Consider the following 11,536-nt stretch of genomic DNA (forward strand, 5'->3'; position numbering starts at 1 on the left):
GGGACTACCGTCCTTTTTCCTTCGCAATTTACTGACCATTATTTTCCAACCTGGGATACCTTTAAGACACTAACAAGATGCCAAAATAATTATGTGCAAACAACCCACGTAAATTGAGGCTATCCCAGACAAAACTTAGAAAATAGTGCAGCCTTGCCTCCTGGGCTCTGGGCCCACTTATCCAGGCTTTGTGACAGGTGCATGGTAGCATTCTCCCCACCTTGTTTGTTGTCGAAGAACAATCTCCTCTCTGGTGGCCAAACTAACTTGTGTCGCCATTCAGCTTCCTAAAAGGAATAGGTTTATCTGTTCTGACAAATGCAGCGTTGGATATCTTAAACACATTCATCAATCCCTGAAGATTTGGTGAGGACTATTTTAGCAAACATCTTTCATTAATTACTTACACATTTTACTCAAAACACATGAGATCAGGGAGTGTCATATACAAACAGAGTATACAAACAAGGCTCCTGCATTCTTCCATGTCAGCTTTTCCAGTTAGTTATTGAACAGGGAACTATCAGATAAGTGCATATTTCTCCCATGTATTTGTTCTTTGGGGCTATAATGTTTTGGAAAAGAAATTTTAAAAGGCAGGCTATTAGAGGGACACCGGGGTGGCTCAGTCACTTAAGCTTCTGACTCTTGATTTCGGCTCGGGTCATTTCGGCTTACGGTTTGTGAGTTGGAGCCCTGCTGTCTGCACTGTCAACGCAGAACCTGCTTCGAATCCTCTCTCCCCCCTCTCTCTGCCCCTACCCTGCTCACTCTTTCTCTCTTAAAATAAATAAAATTAAAAAATTTCTTTAAATAAAATAAAATAAAGCAATTAGCATCACATGATAGGCATAATATTGGACTCACCGTGTTAATGTGATTGGTTGATTCAATAGGCATTTAATAACCACTTGTTACGTGTCAGGTACTCTGCCAGAACTTCAGAACCACAATATATATGGTATCATAAAGATGCTCCAGTCAGGCTTGTAAATCAGCAATTACGGTGCATCATGACAGGTACTGGGCAGTGGTGTGCACAGAGGGCTGGGAAGGTGCTTGGGGTCCACAGGGAAGGAGGGGGTGCAGCATCTACAGCTGATGGGACTCTCAAGGGCAACACTTGAACTGACCCTAAAAGGAGCAGAGCCACTTAATTCGACTGAGGAGGAGTGCCATTCCAGGGGAAAGGGTAGAACACAGGACGGAGTGAAAATAGGAGACTGGGTGATACTGTTAGGAACCCAGCAAGAGTGATGATGGAGAAGGTGCTCCAGGGAGGTACTCATAGACAGGAGTGGAGACGCCGAATTGTTTAAAGGAAAAAGAAAAGGCTTCTGACAAAACAAAACCACAGAGAATGTTAGCACAATTTCTCTGGGCTCTGCTTCTAGAGTCCTAAAGAAAGTAGGGTGGGGCTAAGCTAATGCAGGTAGGAATAACAACAATTATCCCCATTTTACAGATATGAAAACTGACAGGTTGTTGCTAACTCTGTGAAGTATATATTATCATCCCCACTTCACAGAGGAAGAGACTGAGGGCAGAGCAGCTAAATCCACTTTACCCTAACAAGAGCATCCATCTGTTCAGTAGCCAGTTCATGTAATAAAAAATATTTTATCGGGAGAGCGTGCCATCGGTCTTGACTTTCTCTATCCTAATACAACCTGAATAACTGAAAAATCCCTGCTTCATTTGCAGCAGTTAGCCCCCGAATAAATATACATACCGCTCACATCTAAAACGCCTTACCCTCAAACCCAAACACTGTCCGCATCTCCTGCAACGACACGACCCTGAGTTTTTAATTGTTGACTTGAAGACTTAGGATATTTCATATCTGCAGCAATTGAAAGAATGCTATTCATGTTAACCGCAAGAGGCTTAAGAGAGAAAGCTAACTGTGGCGTCGCATTCTTGGAGATAGCAGAAGAGGCTGTTCTGTTGTTTCACAGCAGCAGGGGTCTGAGGGCCCTCTGGGCGGCCTGCCAGCAGGGAGGTGAGTCACGGGGCAGCGCCAGAACTTCTGAACTCGTCCGCTTCAGGAACGAGGAACTCAGCGCCCACAGGGCATGAGATCAGCTGCTTTTAAGGACACTCTGGTTGTCAGGCTCAACGAACACCCACACTAGACATCGCCGGTCATGTAAGAAAAAGGACATGTGGTTCCTACGTTGCCTCCGAGATCCCGGTTCCACGGGAACACTCGGAGACATATTTTCCCCAAGGCCTTCCAAGAAAACGAGGAGTGCTCGTTTTCCACAAGTTTGGTTAGTTTTAGGACACTGCAATTTCCAAATAATATTACCTCCCCTCCGAATGTGAATTTATTCTAAGGCACCATGTTTCATGAGTCCCTCAGACATTCACATCGCCTCCATTAAGAGGGACGTATCTTCTTGTTCAGGTCTTCAGAGAAAAATGCTTCAATAGATTATCTTACGGTCTTTAAAGACCTCTCGGTTTTCAGTCATCACTTCTTTGAACATGAACTACGTATGCGTCTTGGGGTCTTCCTTTCACACTCTGCATGTACCAGTGAGTAGCAAGTGATTCATCCAATTGTGAAAGAAGTCTTCATCGGTGGCAGAAAGAAAAAAAAAAACAACATACCAACTTGTTGGTCTATACTACATCAAAAAACTTTGTTGATATAATCAACCAAATTTTATTGAACCTGATTTTAATCACTTCTATCGAAGAGATCTGTACTGTATAAACACAACAAAAATTTAAGGCACTGTAAATCTTGTCACTTATCCATGAAGTGACCTTTGACCTGGATTTAGATCTGTCTTTGGAGGTTAATCTTCAAAAACACAGTATAGGAAACATATATAATCATAGCCTCAGTGACTGAATACTCTCTAATGTTACAATCAACTTTGATGATTTTTCAAAGTCTATCTTTACAAAAGTGTCATAAAACTGATCCATTGTTAGCGCTGTCCTGCCATTAATGTAAAATGAATAGTTTCATTGTATAGCAACTTCACAGAAAAGGAGAGAAATTAAATCGCCCTATCTTCCCTCCTTTTTCCCTAAAGATAATTTTTTTTTCTTTCTGACAATTGAATCTGCACGTGCAGAATCCCAGCTCTGTTAGCTACCCGAATTTCCTTGACTCTGACCAGCCCCTAGAATGACTCTCACCCCATTTTCTGCCCCAGGAGCATTTTCACCAACATGTACTGAAGATCAGCCCTTGGAAAGCAGCCGGCCAACCAAATCACTGGTAGTCATGGAAATCTGACTTATATTTACACTCTGGGGCTCACTTGCACTGAGTCTCAACTCACTTGGCCTTAGATACCAGTAGGCCTCAAATTGACAATGGCAGCTGATATATCCCAAACCTAATATTTTAAATATTCATATGCAGTTATTGTCCCATCTGTACTACAAATAACTTTTAGTTGATTTGTATTCAGAATCTCTAATTATATGCAATAATTAACAAACTTTATAGTTAAGATAAACTTTTTATTTTACTTCTTATTAATAAAATAAGATCACATAATGGTTATTTTGAGGATAAAATTAAATCATATATCTTTACATATAGGATGAGGGTGAGGGTTTGCAGACCTCTTTAATAAAAGAAACTTCATGGCTTATGCTACGAACGATATAGAAGATTGTGAAAGACCGATGTCCTCACCTGAAAGTGTGTACTTTAATAGCATCTAATGAGTATATCATTTTGTAACTTAACATGGGTACCTTGTATTTTTAATATTTTAAAAAATGTTTTAATGTTTATTTATTTTTTAGAGAGAGAGAGAAAGAGACTGCAAGTAGAGGAGGGACAGAGCAAGGGAGACACAGAATCCGAAGCAGGCTCCAGGCTCTGAGCTGTCAGCACGGAGCCCTACGTGGGACTCAAACTCACAAACCATGAGATCATGACCTGAGCCGAAGTCAGATGCTTAACCAATTGAGCCACCCAGGTGCCCCGGGTACCTTGTATTTTTAATTCATTATTTTTTAATTATTTGTATTTTATCTCCCCAAATATCTTGTCAGCTTCTAGAAGAGAGAAGCTATGCCCTACACTCTCATTCTTCCCCATAGTACTTAACCAAGTGTCTGCTCAAAATGAGCACTCAATCGATATCACATATCTGCTTTGCATTCACAATATCTGATTACAACCGTCACCTGGGACAGCAGGTATTCTGATCTTTCTAGAGACTCAGTGTGAGAGATTAAGTGATTGCCTAGAATCCCATAACTTGTATGTGGTGAAACCAGGATTCAAAAGAAAGTCTGTGTGCCTCCACAGGCCATATCTCTTAGGGACTGACAGACCTTGTATGCCCACCCCCCCACCCCCACCAAGAAGCTCTCACCCCCAGCAACCTGGACCTCCAAGTTGGAAGGAGCCCGGAATACTAAGACACATTTAAGAACTCCCAATTTCAAATACTGAATTTTCTTTTACAGTATTCACATGCATTCAATATATTCACTATATATTCAACACATGAATTGTGTTTATCAAGGCCAAGGATGGAGTTTCATTCACCCTCACGCATCTAGCTTATGGATAGAACAAACCAAAAATTTTAAGTTATTGATAACATTTCTCTGATTAATCAGCAGCACAGTGATGATGGCTATATTCAAACATCGTAAACTGTTCTGTCAAGATGTTTTAAAAATTTAGAAAGCATTTACTGTGCATATTAGCATCCCTAAAAGTGCCATCGTCATTATAAATGTGTTAGAGGAGATAAATTTGAAAGCTTAATTGCTTTAATCTATTTAATCATAGATCTTTTATTCGTCTTGAGAATCTTGCTGTTCGTACTAACGGAAAGATGAAATCCATATTCTCAACGTTGTATTTCTTGCAAACAATACCATAGATATGCCCATTTGTTCACATGTTAGTTTAAGAACTGTATTTGGAGTTGGGGCACCTGGGTGGCTCAGTCGGTTAGGTGTCCAACTTCGGCTCAGGTCGTGATCTCATGATCTCGCGGGTTGTGGGTTTGAGCCCTTGGTCAGGCTTTGTGCTGACAGCTCGGAGCCTGGAGCCTGCTCCCTCTGTCTCTGCCCCCTCCCACGCTCACGCGCGTGCGTGCTCTCTCTCAAAAATAAATAAACATTAAAAACATATTTAAAGAGCTGTATTTGGAGACACCAGTACGTTCATTTTTTTCCCCAGAAAGGCAAGCCTCTGATTCCTTCTTTCTTATGGCATCGACGCTCATTCTTTCTTGAATCTCCATGTGCACAAACAGAATTCTTCAGAGGAAAATGCCATTAGCCATGGTTTGGGATTCCTAGTGCCAAGTCAAAAATTCTGCAACGGTTTTTTCTAAACAACAGATGTGCACGATGCCATCTTTCGGCAATGGTTTGTTCACCATGAACTTCTAATTATCCACAGGTTATCAGATGTCCTCTTGGTGCAATCCTGCCCTGGGAGCTTATGTGCCAGCTAATTGCTTCTGAATTCTGTGCTCACTGTTTCCTTCACCCATCTGGAGCATCTTGTGGGAGTACACAAACAAAGACCCTGGCTTCCCAGCAAGACTGTCAACTCACCCTCTGGTGAGAGGTCACAAACTGGCCACCTGAGGGTGAATCTGGCTCCCAGATGCCTTTCATTTACCGAGTGTAGTGTTTGAGCTCGCTCAGCCATATTATTGCTTTGAAATCTGGCTACTCATGAAAATCAATTGGGAAGCTTTTAATATTCATGCTTGAGACCTGTACCCAGATACTCTGATTTAATCAGTCGGAAATAGGACCTGGCTCTCTGAATATGTTTCAAGCTCTCCAAGCGATTTTCATGCTAACCACAGTTGAGGAGCACTGCAATCTATATTTAGTGACTGAAAGCATCATCAAGAAGGAGCTTTGAACTAAGCAACAGGGTAAAACTGGGAAATCTAGAGATGGAGAAAGGAGCAGAAGCCACCCTGGGCCAGACTAATAATGGGTGAATAACCCCATGGATCATATGGAAGAGTCAAAGGGCAAAGCCAGGTGTTGTTCAGGCCAGGTACTCAGAGGCAACCTTTTAAAGGTAAGAACAGTCAACAAATCTAGAATTTCTCTGAGGGCAGCTTATAGTGCCAAGGTAAATATGGTCAAATCTCTACCATTTGGAGGCAGCACCCAGAGGGAAAGATCCCAGGGCCAAGCAAAATAGAGTAGGATGTTTATTGAAGGTGACCAAAAGGATAGAAAACCAGAATTAGGGAGCAGAGACAAGATAAGAATCCAAAGGGTAAGAAAAAAGCCCCAAAAGGCAAGGAAGCCCCAAGTGACTCCACAAAGTAGTTCGGGACTGAGGCACGAATGATGGGAGTTTGTTAGTGCCCTCCATTACCAAGTCCTTGTGGGTGTTCTAGGAATTGTTGCAGGTTAAAACAGCACAATTCATGAAAACCACCTCGAAGCAGAATCAAGGCAACAGATGTGGTGCAGTGGGTCAGTATCAGCAGCAACAAAGATGAACACAACTTCTGTTCCCGTCAGGGGCCTTGGTCTTCTGAAGGGGCAGTGAGACTTGTGTATTGGGTGTTAGGAGTGGCAGTTAATCAGGACCACATAGCATAAGAGACAAGTATTTGACTTAGTGCATAATGGAGCTAAATGGTGCATCAGAAGGACAATCATTCCATTGGAATCACTGTACCCAGGAAGACTTTGGCAACACCATGGAGTTCTTTCTGTGAAGAATAAATGGGACCTGAGTGATTAGTTAGTATTTTTATTGTTATGTGGCCGTGTTAGTTATCTTCTGCAGCCAAATAAATTACCCTAAAACTTTGCAATCTAAAGTGACATTTGTTATGTCACAAAGTCTCTGAGGATCAAGGATCTGGAAGCAGATTAATTGGACCGTTCCGGTTCAAGGTATCTTCATGAGACCGCACTCAAAGGTGGGGGCCTAGGTGGCTCAGTCAGTTAAGTGTCTGACTTCGGCTCAGGTCATGATCTCACTGCTTGTGAGCTTGAGGGCTTCACTGAGCTCTGTGCTGACAGTTCAGAGCCTGGAGCCTGCTTCAGATTCTTTCTCCTCTCTTCGTCTCTCTCTGCCTCTCCCCTGCTCACCCACTCTCTCTCTGTCTCTCTGTCTCTCTCTCTCAAATATAAATAATTTTTTTAAAAATTAAAAAAAAAAGACTGTACTCAAAGGTGTAGGTCAGGGCTACAGTCACCTGAAGGCTTGATAGGGATAGAGGATCTGCTTCCTAGCTCACTCATGTGGCAGTGGCAGAGGGCCTCAGCGCCTCACCACATGAGCCTCTCCAAAGGTTTCCTGTAACATAGCAGCTGACTTCCCCTAAAGAGAATGAGCGGTCCAGAGAGACAGGTAGAGACAGAGAGACAAGAAGAGAGACAGAACTTTTACAACCTACCCTCAGAAATGGCATACTACCACCTCTGTCATTCGTGACAGGCCAACCCTGATATGATGTGGGAGGTGTGTACAAGGGCATAAATATCAGGAGGTAAGGATCATTGGGGCCATCTTGGAGACTGGCTACCACAGTGGGAATTGACGCCATCTTTATTTATAATTTATTTGGTCTCTCAGAAACATCCCCATGGTATAAATGAAGATGCTGGGATTCTGAGAGATTTGGTGTTTTCAACAAGGTCACATTACCAGTAAATCGTTCTTGGTTACTGGACTTTTTCTGGTCAAGGTGACTTGGAATTCTCTGACCATTCATAAATCGTCTATTATTACTCAGCGGTAGTTCTTCACAACTGCAATAAAATAAGACATGGATTGAAAGGTTTTCTCAATCCATTTGGACCTGGTTAGCATACCTAGCTTAAGCCCAGTCCCTTATAGGGAAATTTCCTCAGACAGTAAGGGATCTGCTTGATTAAATCTTTTCTTAACGTTCAATTCTACTGTATAAGTCAAAACCGTACTCTAGTCTCCACTGGTTCTCAGAATAAGGCCTCCAGCTTTAAAATCTCATTCAGTCTCCTGAATGAAGTCTACAAATAGGATTTAATGTCATTTAAGCTCCCAGCAAGCTAATGCACGGTCCATAGATCAGTAGAATAATAAATATATAATTATAAGACAAGGAAATTTAGAGCAGAATGGATTTAGAAAATTGATGAGAATTAGAGAGAAGAAAAGGCAAAGTCTGGAAAGTAGAATATCAAAGAAGGCATGTGTAAGGATGCCACGGACCGCATGTCTGTCCCCGCCCCCACCGACCGCCAAATTCTTATGTTGAAATCCTAACCACCAACATGATGGGAATTAAGTCATGAGGTTGCAGTCCTCATGAATAAGATTAGCGCCCTTATAAAAAGTGACAGGAGACCTCTGTCCTTCTCTTTCTCCCCCCAACCCTCCTCCACTTGCTGTCAAAAGAAAATACAATGAGATGATGGCCATCTGCAAACCAGGAAGCTTGTGCTCACCACACATTGGATCTGCTGGCGCCTTGATCTTGGACTTCCAGCCTCCAGAACTGTGAGAAATAAATGTCTGTTCTTTAAACCACCTGGCCTAGGGGCGCCTGGGTGGCTCAGTAGGTTAAGTGTCCAACTTCAGCTCAGGTCATGATCTCGCGGTCTGTGGGTTCGAGCCCCTCATCAGGCTCTGTGCTGACAGCTCGGACCCTGGAGCCTGCTTCAGATTCTGTGTCTCCCTCTCTCTGCCCCTCCCCTGCTCACACTCTGTCTCTCTCTCAAAAATAAATAAACATTAAAAAAAATTAAACTACCCAGTGTCTGGTGTTATATTATCCCAGCCCAAACTAAGACAAAAGAGATTGGCAAACATTGGCACCCATTGTTTCTAGTGACACATGCTATAAACCTCCTTGCTCCTGCCACTCTTTCGTATTTGACCCTTAATTTATGACACACTCTTTTCTAATAATTTTGCTTTCAGTTTTTTGTTAGGAGAGGCATTCACATTACATAAAATATTTTAAATGCCCTAACCATTTTATTCCCTTAGTGTGGGGATTTTTGTGCATCCTGCCTTTAGATATTTTATGCAAATAGAAGCAAATACATACCCTGTGTCAGTCTATAATTTTTCCTCTTTTTCTACAAGTGAAAACATACCATACATAGTATTATGCACCTCAATTTTTCTAATTAATAACATCTTTTGCACAGCTTTCTATGTCAGTACACAAAGAGCTTCCTTGTTCTTTTTAATAGCTTAACATTATGCCATTTGGGTTATCTAAAATCTTTTGCTGTATAAGCACTGCCTCAAGGAATAGTCTGGTACACATGCCACTTTATACACAAGGGTTAGTATACATACGGGATAATTTTTTAGAAGCAGCATTGCTGGGTCAACAAATGTGTGCATTGATGATTTTGATAGCATTTGCCAAATTGCTTCCTTAGAAGTCATAACAATTCAGATTTTCAGCAGCATGGTGTAAAAATGGCTGGTCATCCACAATCTTAGCAGTAAGACTGATATTTATGCCTTGTCTAGTCTGATAAGTAAAAAAATGGTACCCTTGTGTAGTTTATTTCATATTTCCCATATTAAGAATGAGTTTGAAAGGGGCGCCTGTGTGGCTCAGTTGGTTAAGTGTCTGACTCTTGGTTTCTGCTCTGGTCATGAGCCCATGGCTTCGTGGGTTTGAGCCCCGCATTAGGGTCTGCACTGGCAGTGTGGACCCTGCTTGGGATTCTCCCTCTCTCTCCCTCTCTCTCTTCCCCTCCCCCACTTGTCTGTCTCTGTCTGTCTCAAAATAAATGAAGTTTAAAAAAATAAAATCAATTTCTTAAGAAAAGAGAATGAGTTTGTGTATCTTTTTGTATGTTTCAAAATGATTTTAATTTCATTTCCTTGTAGTTTCTATTCACACATTGTTTAACTGAGTTATTGATCTTTTTCTTAATGATTTGCAGGAGATTTTTATACATTAAAGAAACTAGCCCTTTGCTTGTGAAATGAGTTTCAAGCAATTTTCCCTATTAAGTTTGTTTTCCAACTTCACCTGTGGTGTTTTCTAATTTTGGGGGGTGGGGTGGGGTATGTATAACATTTTTATTTTTATGTGGTCACATCTATCAATCTTTTAAAATGCTTTCTGAGTTCTGTGTCACACCATTTCTTAGGCAATTACCTCTCCTACAATTACATAGACTCAGAGAAGACACATCTTTAAGTCAAACCCACAGAAAATCAACTTTTGTTCAAAGCCCAAGATGCTCCCAGAAATAAAAAAGTGAAAGAAATTTTGAAGAACACAAAGACAGTTTTAAATAAGCAGCAGTAGTGTTTCTTGTTTTGTCTGTTGGTGATCCATGGGTGCGGGTGCCTTCCCTAATTCCACTTTTGGCTGGATCACTGGCCAGGTCAAAAAAGAAAGAGAGAGAGAGAGAGAGAGAAGGAAAGAATAAGCAAGCAAGGAGGCAAGCAATCATACCTTCCACTCTGAAGGTGTGGTGTGAACAAATGAATCAGGCAGATTTGGGGAAGGGGAGGGTGCCAGGATTTATGGCCAAGGCTCTCCTCACCTAGGCAACAGTTGGTAGGCAGCATTTGTGGCAGTGGCTAAAAGCTATTCCAGGGCTTGGCTGGGACAGTATCTGCTGAATAACTAGGCCAGTCCTGGAGCCAAGATCCACAGCACAGCTGCTGTTGCTGCTGCTGAAGAAGGCTCAAAACTCATTTTTTGCTGAGTCAAATCTCTCTTTGGGGATTTAGAAAACAAATGGGGCTCTGAGAAGTGGAAATTCTCCTGGACAAGTCTTTGGGAAACAATGCAGTGGGTCTTTTTGGTTTTTTATTCTTATATAATGAATTCAATCAAAGGTAGAGACCCTACCTTCACGATAGATGTAAGACTAACTCACCCTGGAAGAGACTTCTCTAGTTTTAGGCAAGACAATGAGACTAGAAAAATGAGAACATGAGAAAAAGAAGAGTAGAAGGAAAAAAAAATACATGGAGATATATATTTCAATATAAAAGACAGAGGCACACAATTTTCCATGCCAGCTAGTCTGCTGTGTATAAATAGGAGGAGCTCAAGGTAAACTACCAAGAAAATGACTCATCTGGGCAAGAATAAGGAAAGAGATCAAGTGTTCCTGAGTTATTAGTAACTTGAAATTACACCCTTATGCAGAGAACCTTCAAAGCTGCATTCTTTAAGCTTTGACCTCTGGTAAATGCATGACCCAGCAATGACTTTAGGTAACGAGACCCAGGATGCTCCAAGGAATGTTCAATGTGTCTTGCCCACATACATTTTTTTTTCAGTTTTTTTTCCCAATATGTTTTCCCTTATGCATTTCATAAAGTGTTTTAACTAAACTGTGGGTGTTTTAAAAACTCGTTCTATTGTTTGCCACCTCATCATTACCTTAGCAAATATTTATTGAGTACCTACTATGTGTAGGCCACCATGCCAGGCTGCTAGCAGGAATTCAAAGAGGTATGAGTGATGGTTAGCAACTTCCAGATTTTTGCAGCCTAAAAAGCCATGTATAAGACATGATAATGACGAAAGGAGAGGAGGAAGAGAGGTGGAAGAAGGGGAAACAATATGGGATA

General features: G+C 41.5%; 1 long non-coding RNA gene across 2 annotated transcripts in view; it reads left to right on the plus strand.

Moving 5' to 3' along the window:
- The window catches only part of LOC147572473 (uncharacterized), a 391,655-nt gene extending 384,858 nt beyond the window's left edge, over window positions 1-6,797 (plus strand). For both annotated transcript variants that reach the window (XR_015246203.1, XR_015246200.1), the window contains exon 6: window positions 5,402-6,797. This is a non-coding gene — a long non-coding RNA (uncharacterized LOC147572473). The remainder of the gene's footprint in view (window positions 1-5,401) is intronic.
- Window positions 6,798-11,536: the final 4,739 nt, after the last annotated feature.

This window comes from Puma concolor, chromosome E4 (genome assembly GCF_028749965.1).
Source record: "Puma concolor isolate L17-30 chromosome E4, mPumCon1.1.hap2, whole genome shotgun sequence".
Taxonomy (NCBI): Eukaryota; Metazoa; Chordata; class Mammalia; order Carnivora; family Felidae; genus Puma; species Puma concolor.